This window comes from Blastomyces dermatitidis, assembly GCF_000003525.1.
Source record: "Blastomyces dermatitidis ER-3 genomic scaffold supercont1.4, whole genome shotgun sequence".
Classification (NCBI taxonomy): Eukaryota; Fungi; Ascomycota; class Eurotiomycetes; order Onygenales; family Ajellomycetaceae; genus Blastomyces; species Blastomyces dermatitidis.
In genome coordinates, this window is record NW_025544777.1 from 3,163,894 (window position 1) to 3,181,954 (window position 18,061).

Below are 18,061 nucleotides of genomic sequence, written 5' to 3' on the forward strand. Positions count from 1 at the left end.
GATCTCTACTTTTCAGAACAGTTATAATCTACTATCTAATGATAGTGATTAGATTCTACTCTACTCTCTTTTAGTATAAATATACAACAAAAACAATAAAAAAAGTTTAAAAACTCTTTAAAAATCACATTTATTCAAAATAATGTGGATAGAAACTCAAATTGCATTTATTCTTGTCTTCAAATTGCATTTGAATAAAAAGTTGATTTTATACTGCTTCAGGAGCCGAATTTTGATGCTGAGCAAAAATATATCATTTCTCACTCAAGCTACTACTGCTTTTTACCTCAAAAATCTGAGATAAAGTCAAGAGTAGTGATCTATGGAAGAAAGAGATCAAGATATCAATTTAATCTAAGATTTGATATCATGTCTGACCCTGATATTCTGGTGAGTGACATTATAGATAAAGAAAATGAGTTTGATACTATACAGCTCATAAATATCTATAATGAAAAGTCATTGAAGAAATATAACAATATCTGAACAATTAATAGAGAATTTCTGAATATAACTTCATCAAGAAACTCTATAATTGCAGGAGACTTCAATGCACATTATCTCTGATGAAATTCAGAATGTAAGAGAGCAGTGAGAGCTGATAATCTGATTGAATGAACCTTTGAGCATTCAATAGATTTGATTAATAAGTCTGATCAACAAACATTCTTTAGAAAAGGCATGAAACAGAAGTCTATTATAGATCTAATCTTCATGTCACAAAATCTAATAGAAAGAAGACTTGTAAACTGATTTATTGATTCAAATGAGACATCAGAATCAGATCATGAGATTATTCAATTTGATATTGAACTGAGTGAAAAACAAATGAGTGAAAATCCTCTTCTCTCTAATCAGTATAACTTTGAAAAAGCTGATTGAAAAGCAGTTGAAGAAAGTATAAAACTGTTAAAATCTGAGAGACAGAATGAGCTATATTGAAATTCTGGTCAAGATATCTCAAATGAAATGCTTAAGAATAGAGTGAAGTTTATTACATCTATTATTCTAACAAGTATTAGAGATAATATTTCAAAGAGAAAATCTTCTGAGTATTCAAAATCTTGATGAAATGAGAATATCTCATCTAAAAGGAAAGAATTAGCTACTGTTAGAAGAGATTGAAAGAATGATGTAATATCTGATGAAGAGTTCAAAGCTGTCAGAAATGAATATTTTTCAGATATTAAAAGAGCTAAAACAGACTGCTGGAATAAATTTCTTAAAGAAGCACAAGGAAAGAAAGTTTTTAAAGCTTTTAACTATACTAAAACAAGAAGTGTAGCAAAAGTTCCAGTCTTAGAATATGAGTTTCAGAATGAATCATATACAGCAAACTCTTTTGAGAAAAAATGTCAAGCTTTTATGAGAATTCTCTTTCAGAAGTCATCAGATTCAGATTCAGATTCAGATTCAGATTTAGATTCAGAGAAAGAGAATATATCACTTCTCAACTACATTGATGAAAATGACTGAGAATGGCCTGATCTTACACAAGATGAATTAGAGTCAGCTATCTTCTCAAGTTCTGTTAAAACTGCTGCAGGTCCTGATTCAATTAATCACTTGATTATTCAGAATACATATTCCTACTTAAAGAATGAATATTTTGAGCTCTTTTTCAATCTCTTGAAAAATGAATATCATCCTGAATGCTGGAGAGAAGTCACTGGAGTGATTCTTGCAAAATTTAATAGAAAAACTTCAATTCCTAAGTCATATAGAGTAATATCTCTATTGAACTGCCTAGAAAAGGTTTTAGAAAAGATAATAGCTACTTGACTATCTTTTATAAGCTCTATAGATGATTCTCTTTTATTCAGTGAATAAATGAGAGGTAGAAAACAGTGTTCTGCAATTGATACTGTTCTCTCAGTTGTTCATGATATTCAAATAGCAAAGCATGAGAATCTGGTCTCAACTGCAGTTTTTATCAATATAAAAGAAGCATTTGATCATGTTTCAAAGTCAAAGTTAATTCAGACATTGAAGATATTAAAACTGCCACTTTCTCTAATAAAATGAGTTAACTATTTTATGTCTAAAAGAAGTATACAACTCTTCTTTGATGGAATGAAACAAGACAAGACTGAGATAAAAATAGGAGTATCACAGGGATCTTTAATCTTGCTCATTTTATTTGCAATATACACTGTATATCTATTTAAAAATAGAAATATGAGAATAGTGCAATCTCTAAGTTATGTGAATGATATTGATCTAGTCTACAGCTCAAAAACTATCAAAGAGAATTTGAAAGTAATTGAAGAAGCTGTAAAGAAAATCTTTGTTAGAGCAGATATCAATCAAATTCAATTTGATATGAATAAAACTGAGTCAATTCATTTCTTTTCTAGATTCAATGAGAAAGAACTATCTCTAACTCTGTTAAATAGAGAGATTAAACCCAGTGTAAATGTCAAATGGTTAGGAGTATGGTTAAACTCTAAGTTGAATTTTAAATATCACATTCAACAAAGAACTGTCAAGGCAGAAAGACTATTGAATAATATAATCAGACTATCAAATACAGAGAGAGGTCTATTCTTCCAGGCTATGAGACAGTTATATATAGCCTGTATTACATCAGTAGCTGATTATGAAGTTCAAGTTTGATGGAATAATCAAGGGAATTTCACTGAACTCTTTCAAAGTCTGCAAAACAGAGCCTTGAGAAGAATTCTGAAAGCATTCAAATCATCTTCTATTAAAGCAATGGAAATTGAAGCTTCAATTCCTTCTCCTGCTATTAGATTTGAAAAGGCCTGTATGAACTATGCTCTGAGAGTTATAAAGATGAGCTCAAATCATATAATCAGAGAAAGAGTCTCTTCTTCATTTCTATCAAGTAACTCTGGAAATGAACTGGATTAGAATAGATTTCTTGATTGAAATGAAAATAATTCTTCAAAGAAAATGTCTTCTCAACTGTACAGACTATGCTCTCTGATTAAAAATCAATTTTCTTCTTTAAATGTTGAAAAAGTTGATCATGAGAAGTTATCTCTCTGAAGAGAAAAGCTTGAATCTCTTATAGATTTACAAATAAGTGAACTATCAAAAGAGAAAGAATATGAACAGCATTCAAAGAGGATTTCTACACTCAATATAAAAGACTCTATTCTGATTTATTCAGATGGCTCAAAAAATGAGAACTTGAATAGATTAGGCACAGGCATTGCTTATACTGAAGATAATATCAATTTTATCTCAGATTTCTGAAATATAGGCTCTGAATGTGAAGTCTTTGATGCTGAACTATTTGTAATAGTGAAAGCTTTCAAACTCATTGAAATAAAATCTCATAGAAGAGGAAATTGTTTGAAAGAGGTATGAATATTCTCTGATAGTCAAGCTGCTTTAAAAAGACTTAGAAATAGTCAGATTCATAATGATCAAATGAATCTTGAACTGATCTTAAACTCTGTTTTGAAAATTCAAAAGAGAAGAACATCAAAGCTGATTATTCATCTGCACTGGGTTTCTGCTCATATGAATATTCATGGCAATGAATTGGCTGATTCAGCTGTAAAAAAGGGTGCAGAATTAGGCAGATCTATTCAAAAAATTGTGTCCTGGTCTTTTATAAAGAGAAAAATAAAAGAATCTTGTTTACACAAGTGAAATGAAAGCTGGCAGAAACAAAAGAAGAGTATACATTATTCAAGATTTGAAACAAAGCCCAAGTGAAAATCTTGTTCAATTAAATGTAAAAAGAAAATATTCTCATCTATAATACAGCTGAAACTAGGACATGGCTATTTCAAATCTTATATACAAAGATTTGATGATAGATTTAAATCAATAGAATGCTCATTCTGTAATACAAATGAGAATTCTGAGCATATTGTAATGCACTGTGCATTATACAATAGTCTCAGAGTCAGATTGAAAGAGAAGTATGATCTAAATCAATTAAATATGAGATTCTTATTCTCAACTGAGACAGGAATTAAATACTTAATAGACTTTCTATCAGAAACTCAAGCAGCTATAAGAAAATGGCTAAATTCAGAATTATCTGAATATGAAGAGGAGGAAATCAACCAGATATAGTCTGTTAAAACAGCTATATACTATCTTTTAATAATTTGTTTTGTTACAGTCTTTCTTTATTTTATCTTTTCCTTTCAATTTCTTTCTGTCTATCTATTTAATGTGTCTATCTTTAAGACTGTGTTCTCTTTTCCTTTGTCATGATATTGTCAAATGATTTCAAAGTATGAGATGATGTTAAAACACTGCAATTTGTAAACAGTTTTTGTATTCTGGGCTGGAATTTTCTGATTTTGCATATCTGAAATTGATGAATGTATAATAGTTAACTTTACAGATATAGGAAAAACCCTGAGAACTAAAAGTTCTCAGGTAGATGTCATAGTCTCTGACTGCATACATCTATAATTGAAGAATAATAATAATAATAACATGTTGAATAAACTGAGAACACTAACTCTTGTATCTGAAGATACTAGTTAATCATTATAAGATTACTTATAGTACTATATACACTTCACTGATCAGAATATCTTCTGAATCTACACTGAATGAATTGTGACATATAACAGTTTAAACTGATAAACTTCTTCAAGCACTCACTAGAGCAGTATATCAAGAAGCACTCTGATTTCTCTCAGAACTATGTGTAAGAACTGACATCTCAGAATGCTTAATTAATGATAATAACACTCTGTGATTTCATGAATAATGCTGAGTTACTCACTCTGAACTCTTACACACTTGAATAATGCAAGAGATGTATAATTCTTATATAACTGATTATTCAGATTATGAACAACTGTATTAAATGATGTCTTGAGAGTTCTACTAATCTGAGATATTAAATAGTATCAGATATTTTATCTGAAACTGTAACTATTATTCTTTCATTATCTTATAAAAGAACTGTAGAAAATATCTACTGAAATCACTGAATATTTCTGATAGAATCTGATAAGATATAGTTATTGATTTCACTGTCAATCTCTCTAAGAGTAAGAGTTGTAAGAATATCCTGGTCATTAATAACTGATTCAGTAAAGATGAAATATTGAAATCTTATAATAAGATAAATACTGAACAGATTACTGAAGCCTTCTTACAGAGTTCATTCTATTGAATGCATGAGTTACTGAGATCTATTATATCTGACTAAGACTGTCAATTTATGAGTGCTCTCTGAACAAGAATCTGTCAGATTCTCAATATTATACATTGCTTATCAACTGCTTATCACTCTGAGACTGATAATGTATCAGAATCAATAATTCAGACAGTGAAGAATTATTATTATAAGTTCTACAATCACTTCAAAGACAATTAATATGATCTTCTACTATATGCAAAGATTACTATGAATGATAAAGATACTGTCTTAACAGGTGTAAGCCTGTTCTTTCTTACACATAATTATTACATAAAAGTATTGAATCTTCTAGAGACTACACAGTTCACACTGAACTTTTACAGTCTGATTCAGATTACTGATAATATAGTAATAAAGCTCTGAGATATCTGCAACTGAGCAGAAGTCTTCATGATAAGTGTTAAACAAGATTAAGAAGATTAATTTAATATCTGACAAGATTTCACAGAGCAGTATAAGATAGAAGACCTTATATAATTAAATCTTTAAAATATACAGATCACATACTCATCTTATACATTGAATTATTATTATATGAAATACACTGTAACAGAAATTCTAGACAGTTATAACTACTATCTTAATACTCTATCAGAGATTCGTGCCCCGGTGGCCGAATGGTTAATGCGGCCATCTGGTAGCGCCTTGGCGTGGGAAACCAAGGCGTGTGGGTTCGAAACCCGCAGAGGATACATTAAATCCGGAACTCAAGCACCTCAGGTTTCTAATAAATACAGGGGTGTACAAATCGCTCCAATAAATCGCTCTATGTTTCTGGGCTGGGAAGTTATTATCGCATGTATCTAATTGTCACTTCTTTGTATTTCCTATGTTCTTGTTATCTTGGCGTGGTCTCAACACCTGTATTTCCTCCTGTATAATCAACACTTGGCCTTTATTTAACATCACGCAAGGACTCATCATAAGCTCCCCTTGCATATGAGTATAATGGAAGAATAATAATAATAATAATATCAGAGATTCGTAATATATTTCACATAAGCTTTCTCTGTTATATTATCACTGACTCATTCTCTTCTCAACTGACTTTTGACTAACACCTGTCAGAAATCATAGAAGAACATAATGAACTTCAGTGAGAGATTGAAGATATTCTTGATAAGAGATTCTGCAGCTGTGACTAAACTGACTTTGTAACTGTATCTGAGATCAGAATCAGAATATTTGATAATCTTATTATCAATTCAACTGATCTCATTACATGATTTTAACATTAAATAGTAGTCTCATACTGTCTCAGTGAGACTTACTGTCTACTCTTATCACATTTTTCAAATGAGATCATGATTTCCACTTCTTAATTTAAATTATTTTTATTGCTTACATGACTTTAAATCTTATTTGAGTGTTATCAAAAAGTGTTACTTTTTAACAATTTAAAAATAGTCTAAAAAAACATTAAAATGTCTAAAAATAGTCACTTTATGTCAAGAATAAAACTAAATACAATCAAATGAAATCACTTTCTTAATTTTTCTAAGTTATGGTCTCATTTTAAGATCTGATATATAGTCACTTTGCATGTTTTATTAATAATTAGTTTCAGTGAATTTCACACTAAGAAATGTATAAGATCAGATTAAATGAAATTAAATGTGAAATTCATAATCTCAGTGATCAGTCTAGCTATAACTGATAATATTTATAAAATGAGTTAACTATAATTATCTGATTTGCACTCTGAGTTCTGTGTTATCTGAAACTGCAGTTCTTGACTGATGAGAACTATGCATAACATCACTTCAGAAAAGAAGAAGTTAATATGATAAGCTGCACTTGATTAATTATATAGACTATTTCATTACACTTTATAGATTTCTGCTGAAGCTCTGATTCTCAGTCACTGATTCTTAGCTGAAATCTCATGAAATTTCTATTCATCTGCTCTGAAGCTTTATCACATATAGACTGGCCGCTGAGATTATGAATTTCACATTTGATTTCATTTGATCTGATCTCATACATTTCTTGGTGTGAATCCTGCTGGGACTAATCATTAAATAAACATGCAAAGTGACTATATATCAGATCTCAAAATGAAATCATGACTTGAAAAAAATGAGAAAGTGATCTCATTTGATTCCATTTAGTTCCATTCTTGACATAAAGTTACTATTTTAGACATTTTAAGGTTTTTTTTAGACTATTTTTAATTTTTTAAAAAGTAACGCTTTTTGGTAATGCTCAAATGAGATTTAAAGTCATTTAAAGCAATAAAAATAATTTAAATTGAGAAGTGGAAATCATGATCTCATTTGAAAAATGTGACAAGAGTAGACAGTAAGTCTCACTGAGACAGTATGAAACTACTATCTAATGTTAGAACTGTGTAATGGGATCTGTCGAATTGATAATGAAACTATCAAAAATTCTGGTCCTGGTCTCAGACACGGTCACACGGTCAGTCTAATCACATATATGTTTAAATATTCACTTTAATTGCTGATTTCTATACTTTCTCTTTTGTTCTTCTCTAATGTTTTTCACTTTATTATATAAGATCTCTAAATATCATATCAATGTATTCAGCGTGAACTTCTTACACAAAGACCTATCAGCAGAAAGCAGAAAATTAAAAAATGAAGAGTGTAACTATTATATTAAAAGTCTTAAATATATCTATCAGTCTCACTGAAAATGTTAAACTTGAAATTAAGAAGATCAAATTGAATATTAAAAGAGTCAAATTAAAGATTGAAAAGAAGAAAATTACTGTAAAGAAGCAGAAAATCATTATTAAAAAGATAAAATTGAATATTGAAAATACAAAGCTTACAATTTAGTGAGAGATCTTGAAATTAATTAATAATTATTATAAGAATTAAAAAGTGATAATTAAAAATCTTACAAACTCAATTAACAGTATTAGAGAGAAAGTACTGTATATTTTCATTGAAATATATGAAATAATAAACTGATTTAAAATAATTATAAAAGTTCTCAGTATTACAGTCAATAAGAGTAGTAGTAATAAGAAATTTATTATTAGTAATATTTCTCTTCTTCTTTCTGCAACTCTTATTAATCTGTCTATCACTACTATTAATTCTCTTTCTTTCTTCTTCTTTAATCTTTCAACTCTGATTTGTGTTCTGAGTCTCTGAACTTATGAAATAATTACTAAAACAGTAAGTTAGAGTCAGTAAAATGATTTTCAGATTTATTCAGAGATTAATAATTATATAGACTTTTAAATACTCAGTATTTAATTACTCTGAAATCTTACCTTTTAAATATCAGATAATTTATAACAGTGTCTCTCAGATTATAACTAAGTTATAAACCTTAATTTACAAGTTCTGTGATATAATTAATAAGAGTAACATGACTAGAAATGAAGACTATGAAAGAAACTTAATTCATGTAATTCAAAGGTTGCTTAAGCCAGCGTACGATTACAGGCGTACGCTGGCTTCTTATATATTGTAATATTGTACACTAAATTAATTAGCGGCTGCTATGACCCCTTTACACTTGTACATGTACACTAGTAGTTCAGAAGCAGCTGTGTTATTATTCAACAGTTATACATTCTTCTGAACCTCATTCTCTCTCACCAGATTTGATCACACTCATGTGATCATATTATACATTCTAGCTTCATGTGAATTAGCTCATCACTAGTGTTTCATAATTGTGTGATCTATCTCTGATTCAGCTAGTATTCTGTATACACTCTCACAAAGAAACTTTCACTATATTACATCACTTATTCACTAACTTTTCTCATTCTTCAATTATCTTCTTCATCATCATCATCATTGAATGCTACTATCTCATTCAAGATTTCTATTTCTTCTTCTATTCAACTCTTTTCATCTGTTCATCTATCACATCATACACATTTCTGGCAATGGCCCTCTGTTCTTATAACAAGTGTCATCATAGTGTTCATATCAGGCAGTTTGTTAGCAGTAAGTGTAATGCATTGTGAAATGTATATGACCAGGACTTGTTTATCTTCTAATGATTGCCAGAATGTACTATCATGAATGGCACATCTTCTTCATCTTCTCATACACTCTCAACTGTTTCCTTCAGCAGGTTTCTAATTATATTTTCTGGCACAATTTTGTGTGAACACAGATGCTGATATGTTTGTTTTTATTCATGTAGAATCTTCACACATTGACAGATCTGCATTCACTGATGATAGTGAACCCGATGTTGCATTCTTGATCAAGAACTTGAAGAATGTGATAATGAAGAAATTGTCTATGTTATGTGTGGCTGAGTCTTCTGCATTCTCTCTTACCTCTTCTATCACTTCTTTCTCTGCTGCTTCTCTCTCTGTTCCTTTCTCTGCCACTTCTCAATCTTCTACACTTATCTCTGTGTCTGGTTCCCTTACTTCTGCTATCTCTGTTCCTGCAACCCTCACTTCTGCTACTTCTGGTTTTACTGTCTCTGCTTTTATTATCAGCTCTTCTCATTTTAAGAAGATGTTGCATAGACTTGATAAATCACATTTCTCAGTGTGTACACTTTCATCCTTCTTACTGATCTCTAGAATGATTTATTGTATAAAGACAGTGTATAATATAACTATCTGAAGTTTGATTATAGACACTGATTATTATATTTATTTTAAATATTTATAATAAAGTAATTGTTCATTTATCTCAGAGAATCACTCTCTCTCTTAACAGTATTAAGATTATAAGTCTTTTTCTTTTTCATCTTTTCTTTCTAACACTGATTTTTCTGTTCTTAGAGAAAATTATTATGAGTTTTACTGTGCACAAAGTCATGATGTTCACAGATATTAAGAAACTTTTTATAACTGTAAAGTTTAATATTACAGAGATATTCACTCTGATGAATTTCTTCAGAATAATAGATTCATATTAATCTATTCTCTGATATCTGTTGTCTGACTTTGTGATGCAGGCAAAAGATATCTGTGTTTTCAGAAATGAGAACATGAATATTATACTCTTTTACACTCACAGATGTGAGACTTGTATATCTTGTCTGAAATGTCATTATGAGAATGAGCTGTTCACACACTGTGTTCTACTTTCTGCATTTCTCTGTATCTCTCTCTCTCTTTCTGAGAAGTCTCATGCATGTTGTAATTACACATATAATTCTAAGATTAGCAGATGTTCATTCAGTAATTATTATTCCTGTTTTTACAATTTTTGTATACTAATAATGATTCTTAGTTACTTCAATGTCAGAGATTATTCTAATCAAAGATGATAACATTACTGAGTCTATCTCTCTTTATTCTCAAGCTTCTCTTATCACTTTCTCTCTCTTCTCTGCAGAGAAGATTGTATACACACTGAATTATAAGTATTCAGTGCTGAGTGACTTCTGCTATTATTCATTCAGTTCTGTATCTTCTTCTTCTTCTGTTTCTTCTGTCTTCATTCTCTCTGCTATGACTTCTGATTCTGCAGGTTCTGCACTCTTCTTCAATTTCTCTACATGTACATGTACACATTTCTATATTAGCATTTCAGTCAATCTTATGATAAATGACATTAATGTTGTATACAGAGTAGTAGAGAAATCAGAGATATATACAGTGTTGTTGTAAGAGTGACTTACAGCTCTCAAATTTCTTACAGATCTTGAGTTTTGAGATTTTCTTTATTTTTAATGTTTTTCAAGTCATGTGATGTTGAAAATAGATTAAATATGTAATATATGAAAATGAATGAGATGTGTATGATAATATTTATCTTTTACAGCTGACTCTTACAGTTGATGATTAATTCATTATTTCTTTTCTTACACTTTTTCTTTATCTGCTAGTTATCACTCTTACACAATCTCTATATAATACAGTATTCAGTGACTAGGTTCAGCAGCTTTCATCTTTTATGATTCTATCTCATACATTATACTGTCTCTCTTCACCTGCTCAGATCACTACAGTGAACAGCTCATTGAAACTAATCTTAGTCAATCTCTGAGCATTCTCAGAAGTCAAGATAGCTTGATCTCACATATCTGTAGATGTTTCAGATAGTTCATTCTCTGTGATCTCTGCAATTGAACTGATATAAACAGTTAAATTCAACTCTGAATCTCTTTTTCTTCTGTGATCTGACTCATATGCAAGTCTGCTACTCTGAGATCATTCTTTGCTGTGTTACATTCACTGTCTGCAGTATGTTATTATACAATCAGCTACAGTCTTATCACTTATTGAAGTGTGATGTTTATCTGATTTCTTCATTACTTCTCATTCTTTTCTTATAATCATGAAAAGATCAGAATAAGTGAGATCATCTCATTTGTAAGCATTCATGATTTCTCTTACTTTGTGAGACTTTTCAATTATAAGTCTCTTCTTTTTCAACACTGATGATAGTGCTATAGATAATCATAATTTACTCAGATCTTGCATCTTTGCTTTTATAAGTTATGAATCATTGATTAAGTTATGTAAGATCTGTCTCTCTGATTCTTTCAATGTGTATATTCTCAGAGAATGTGATTTGAGTATTTTATATAACTCAAACCATCTAGATTGAAACTTCTCAGAACTCTCATTATGTACAAGAACTCATATTCTCATCTTGAGACTTAATTTCTTAACAAGTGAGTCTCATATTCTTTTCAATTGAATTGCTTAGTTCAGGAGTAACTTGTTAGCTTTTGTGCATGTATGACTGATCTCTTTCAATCTTGATTCCATGTCTGTGACTGTTGCATCTAGACTGGCCGCCGGGACCATGAATTTCACGTTTGGTCCCATTTGGTCTGGTCCCATACATTTCTTGGCGTGAATCCCGCTGGGACTGGCTATCAAAAAAACAGGTAAAGTGACTATATATCAGATCTTAAAATGGAACCATGACTTGAAAAAAATGAGAAAGTGGTCCCATTTGGTCCCATTTAGTCCCATTCTTGGCATAAAGTTACTATTTTTAGACATTTTAAGGTTTTTTTTAGACTATTTTTAATTTTTTAAAAAGTAACGCTTTTTGGTAACGCTCAAATGAGATTTAAAGTCATTTAAAGCAATAAAAATAATTTAAATTGAGAAGTGGAAATCATGGTCCCATTTGGAAAATGTGACAAGAGTAGACAGTAAGTCCCACTGGGACAGTATGGGACTACTATCTAATGTTAAAACCGTGTAATGGGATCAGTCGAATTGGTAATGGGACTATCAAAAAATCTGGTCCTGGTCCCAGACACGGTCACACGGTCAGTCTAGTTGCATCTGTAACTGCTGTTTCTGCTGCATTCACAACTGCTGTTTTCTTTCTCACCTTTTCCAAAGCATTCTCCGGGATGCGCGGATGCAATTCATACAACAGGTAGAATGATGAATGCTTGAAGACTGCATGCTGTTGAATCTGCATGATCAATAGCGCCTGCCCGAGATATTCATCTCATAGTCTCATAGGCTTGCTTACTAGATATTTCATCAGCATGTTGTTCAAGATTTCATTCAAGTGTTTCATCTTCTCATTCATCCGCGGATGATATGACATTGTTCTACAATATCTTGTCTGTAACTGGCTCATGAAATGTCTCATCACTTCTCTCATGAGATTCACATCATTATCAGTTAGAATCTCACATGGTATTTCATAGTTGACATAGATCTCATTATGTAGAAACTTTGCTACTATCTTCTCTATTATCTCTGAAACTGCTTTCATAACTGGCCAGTCAGTAGTGTAATCTATAGCAGTGATCATTCATCAATTTTCATTTAATATCTATAGTAATATGTCTATGAGATTCACTCTTCATTATTTGAACAGTTGTATTATACACTTCATCTGATGTTGTACTTTCTCATGTTCTAACTCTTTCTTAGATTCTTTCACAACCTGATAATTCAGGCACTTGTGAGTGTACATCTGAATATTCTCAGTCATACTTGACCAGTATACTCTTGATTTAAGTACACTTATGAGTTCAGGGCTTTCTAAGTGACTGAATTTCTTATGCATGTAAGTTATCAAGTTGTGTCTAAATGAAGATTCTAGATAGAGAGCTTCTATGTATTCTAGATCACAGTAAAGCACAATATTGTTTTCATTTCACAATTTTCTCAGCTTGAAGTTCAGAAGTATCTCTTCTACTACTCTTATAAGATGCTTATCATCTGACATCTTGTTATTCTTTAAGCAAGAGATCATAGCATTCACTCATTCTGATTCATCATATCTTCTCAGTATGTTTAATATGAATGTCTCTTATATCTGATTCACAGAACTCTTACTCATGAAATTGAGTCTGTGACTGATTGTGTCAGACATCACTGTGTTCAATTTCTTTCAGTATTTAATATGAAGATCATATACTTAAAACTCTGAGATTTAATATACTAAGTATTTGAAAGGTTTTATTATCAATTATAGATAGACAAGACTTTCATAATCTGTGATTATTATTATTGTATGTCTGTTGTTAATATATCTATCTCACAATGCCAGCATGTGCTTAATCACTAGCAATTTCTTTTCATACACTGAGTAATTGAGCTTGATATCTAATAGTTTTCTATCATCATACATTACTGAGTGCAGCTTGCTGTTCTTACTCATCTGTAGAAGAGTATCTCTGATAGCTCATTCAGATGCATTTATCTCAATGTAGAAAGATTTATCACAATCTGATTGAATAAGCACTGAGAATATTATTACATGTTTTCTCAGTGTAAGAAAAGCCTCTTTGCATGTAGTATTTCAGATGATTGAATAAAACTTCTTCTTTCATAAATTTGTATTCATTTCTCTTAAGAGATCTGAGAGTGATACAGATATTCATGCAAAATCCTTGATGAATCTGCAGTAGTATAAGACCAACTCAAGAAACTGTTATATATAGTGTATATTTCTCAGTCATGATTAATTCACTATGACATTCAATTTCTCTGAAATAAGATATATATAGTCATCACCTACTATATATTCTATGAACTTCAACTCTTCTGTTTCAAACACATACTTGATTGATTTGATATAGAGCTTACACTCTGTCAGAGTTGTAAGCACTTCATTGAGATGCTTCAGATGTTCATTATATAAGTTTGAAAAGACCAGAATGTTATTGAGATATATAAGACATGAGATTTCATTCTGTTTATGAAGAATTGTATTCATCATTATTTGAAAGATGATGAGTGTATTTGTCAGACTGAATAATATTATCAGAAATTCAAACTTCTCTCATTATATATTAAACATAGTTCATGAAACTGACAGTTTGTCTACACAGATCTGTCAGTATTCTGAGAGAAGATTGATTTTCAATAGATATTAAGTGTTTCTGATTATATTCAACTGTTGTTGAATTCATGATAGTGAATATTCATTCTTAATCATAAGCTTGTTAAGTGCTTGATAATCAATACACATCTGTTACTTCTTATTCATCTTTTTCACAAATAAAACTGAAAAGCCTCACACACTTGATAAGAATTGTATGAGATCACATTTTAGAAGATCTGTGATCTGATACTTCTGTTCTTCAAGATGTGTTTATAAGAGAGAGTATACATTCTGATTGACTGATTTTGCATCTTCTGTGTCAATCTCATGTACAAATCCTCATTTCAGCAGCAAGTTTAGTGAAAGATCTGTTCAGAAGATCTTCTCATGCTTCTTCAGAAGCTTCTTCATACACTTATTCTCTTATATATCTTTTATCTTGATTTCCTTCACTTTCAGATCCTGTATAACATATAGAATGCTTTTGAATGAGGTCTTATAAATCATTCTCTTTGCTTATTAATACATAAGCAGATTTAACTCTTCTATATCAGAGATGTGAAATGACCTTCTTATATCAGTTAATAGAATTATATGAACTGTTTTCTTTCTATCAGTCAACTGCATATAACATGTACATCATTGAATCTACAGATTGAACCTTTAAAACTAATTAAGTCTGAGAATAAGATTGTATTTCACATTCTACAGCTTTTACACTTAAATATAGCAAGATCATTCTTTGAAGTGCAAGGAAACTCCTACTCTTGCAGATGATATCAAATATTAATTATCAGATAATCTTATACATCCGAGATTCTTCACTCAGCAGACTTCTTTCAATCTTCAGATTATATAATTATTAATATATTATATAAAAGCTTCTGTATTCACTAACACTTTTACAGTTATCTCTCAATTCTTATTCAAGTATCTTCTATACATTAACATTTCAGATCTCAAGATATTGAGATAAGTATTCACTTCATCATTCTTATCTGCATCTCATTCAGAAGTCTGCTTCTTCTTTATATTTACAGAATTCAGAGAGTTATCTAACACAGATATCTCTTTTACTTTGAAGACTTTTTATAGAATATCAGTGAGTGTCTCTGAGCTCACTGATTCTGCTAGTTTTTTGACTCTCTTGCTTCTCTTAACTGTGTATGCTGAGTGCAATCTTTTACATCATGATTTTAATATTCACAGTTAAAGCAAGCTTGATACTTATAATATCAAGATTTTCACTCAGAGAATTTCTTTTTCTGAGAATTCAGTGCTTTAGTAATGATATTCAGATCTAGATTCATTGTGTCTGAGTATATAACTTATATCATAGAAGTCTGATTATCTGTTCTTCTCTGAGATATACTTGATTATAGTATTTTCTGTTACAATTGACTCACTTATTTCTATATAATAAGAATATTGTATGCTTCTTTCACTGTATCTGACTGTAAGATTAAGTATTTTCATTCTACTCTTAACTCAGATATAAGATTATGAATGAAGATCTATAAACAGAAAGATATTGAAAGCTCTTCATTCAATATAAAATAGTATAAGCTGAAGTGTGTGAAGTATAATATAAGATTACTCACTTATCTACACTCAGTGAAGTGTTCATAACACTTATCTTATATATTCACTTTCTCAAAGTTGTGTAAGATTCATTTAAAAAACTCATTTTATATTTATAAGAATGAATATCACTCTGAGTCTGTGAGATTTATCTTTTTATCAGTTATTTATAATGACTTTACTTTTCTGTGTAGAAACACAGTAGATCTTAAGACTTGTTAAAATTCTGTTAACTGTCTGTCTGTGAGTTCATATTCAATCTGATAATATAATCATATCTGACTTAGTCAGCTGATTACAGCATTATTTTTTCAGTTGTTATTAAAGCTTGATAACTTCAGTAGATCTTCTAACTTAATGTATTTTATACTCAGATTCTCATTCTGTATAACAGTCTTCAATAATGTGTATACTTCTGAAGAGATTGTGAATAATTATAATAAGATCTTCAAATTTAGTATAGTTATCTATCTGTGTAAATGTTCAATCTTCTGCTGCAGATCTAAGATCTGATTTTCTCTATTCTTATTAATAATGATGATTGCATCAGTGAAGCTCTTCATAGTGAATGCTTGATCTGCAGTAAATGTTAATTATTATTTAATCTCTATCTCAGTCTGTCACTGTGTATGCAAGGCCTCAATCTCATTTAGAATTCTTATACACATACAGAGCTTTAATTCTGATTCAGTAGTTTCAGCTGCTTTTCTTACTGCTTTGAGTAAACTCTCTAAGAGATTCTGCATATCTTTCAGTTCAGGTAGTAGAGAAGAGTGTTGTTCATATCAGCTAGAAGAGATATTCATTTCAGTGATTTTCTCATTGATTGTACAATGTCTATTATTATATTACTATATCACTGTATTATCATATTACTATATCATTCTATCACTATATCATTATATGATTTCTGTTATCATTGTACAACTTCAGTGATGATCACTTCTCTCTTTTATTCTTCTTTTAAGTAGGAAGTGAACTTCTTTGAATCTGGTTCATCACTCTCATTCTCTTTCTCACACCTCATTCATTCACATACATGGCATTCACCTGAGCATGGAGTTTTCCCTCAATAAGTAAAGCAGTATCAATCAGATACTCTTTCACTCACTGCTCTTTATACACTATCTTTTGAGATATTCTAGAATCACACTGACATGATAACTATGAATTATTTTGTAGATGAAATTATCATGTTCTGAAGAAGTCTGCACTTCTCACTGATTTTTAAACATGCTACCAGATGTAATTCAAAGATTGCTTAAGTCAGTGTATAATTACAGACATACACTGGCTTCTTATATATTGTAATATTGTATGCTAAATTAATTAGCAGCTGCTATGACCTCTTTACACTTGTATGCATACACTAGTAGTTTGAAAGCGGCCGCATTATTATCTGACAGTCGTACGTTCTTCCGAACCACATTCAGTTAATTCAGAATTTAGATAGATGTATCTGTAATTTTTAGTAGAGAATAATATCAGTGAATAAGATGATTTTTAGAATTAGTAATTATATAGATTGAATTCAGTGACATTATTAATATAATAATTGATTTTTTCAGTTTATAACTTATTTATTATAATTTCATTATTTCTTTATTATTATACTATGATTTACAGCTCAGTGACTGTATTACTGATTGAAATGATGAAATAATTATAATTCAGTTATATAATAACTCTACGTTCTTCCGGTGTGAATAATGTAGCAGAGTTAATCACATGTATTATATAATTATATATCAAGACTTAATAAGTAGCTCTGAGTGCTGTAAAAGTTCATTCTCATACTACAGAGATATATTAATATTTCTAAACTAACTGTATAATCATATCTAAGATTGAGATTAAAATATTTGATATTTTTATTACTAATTTAATTAATCTTATTACATAGTTTTAAGATTAGATAGTAGTTTTATACTGTTTTAGTGAGACTTACTATATACTCTTATTATACTTTTTAAATGAAATCATGATTTCTACTTCTTAATTTAAATTCTTTTTATTACTTTAAATAACTTTAAATCTTATTTAAGTGTTATTAAAAAGTATTACTTTTTAAAAACTTAAAAATAGTCTAAAAAAAATCTTACAATGTTTCAAAATAGTAACT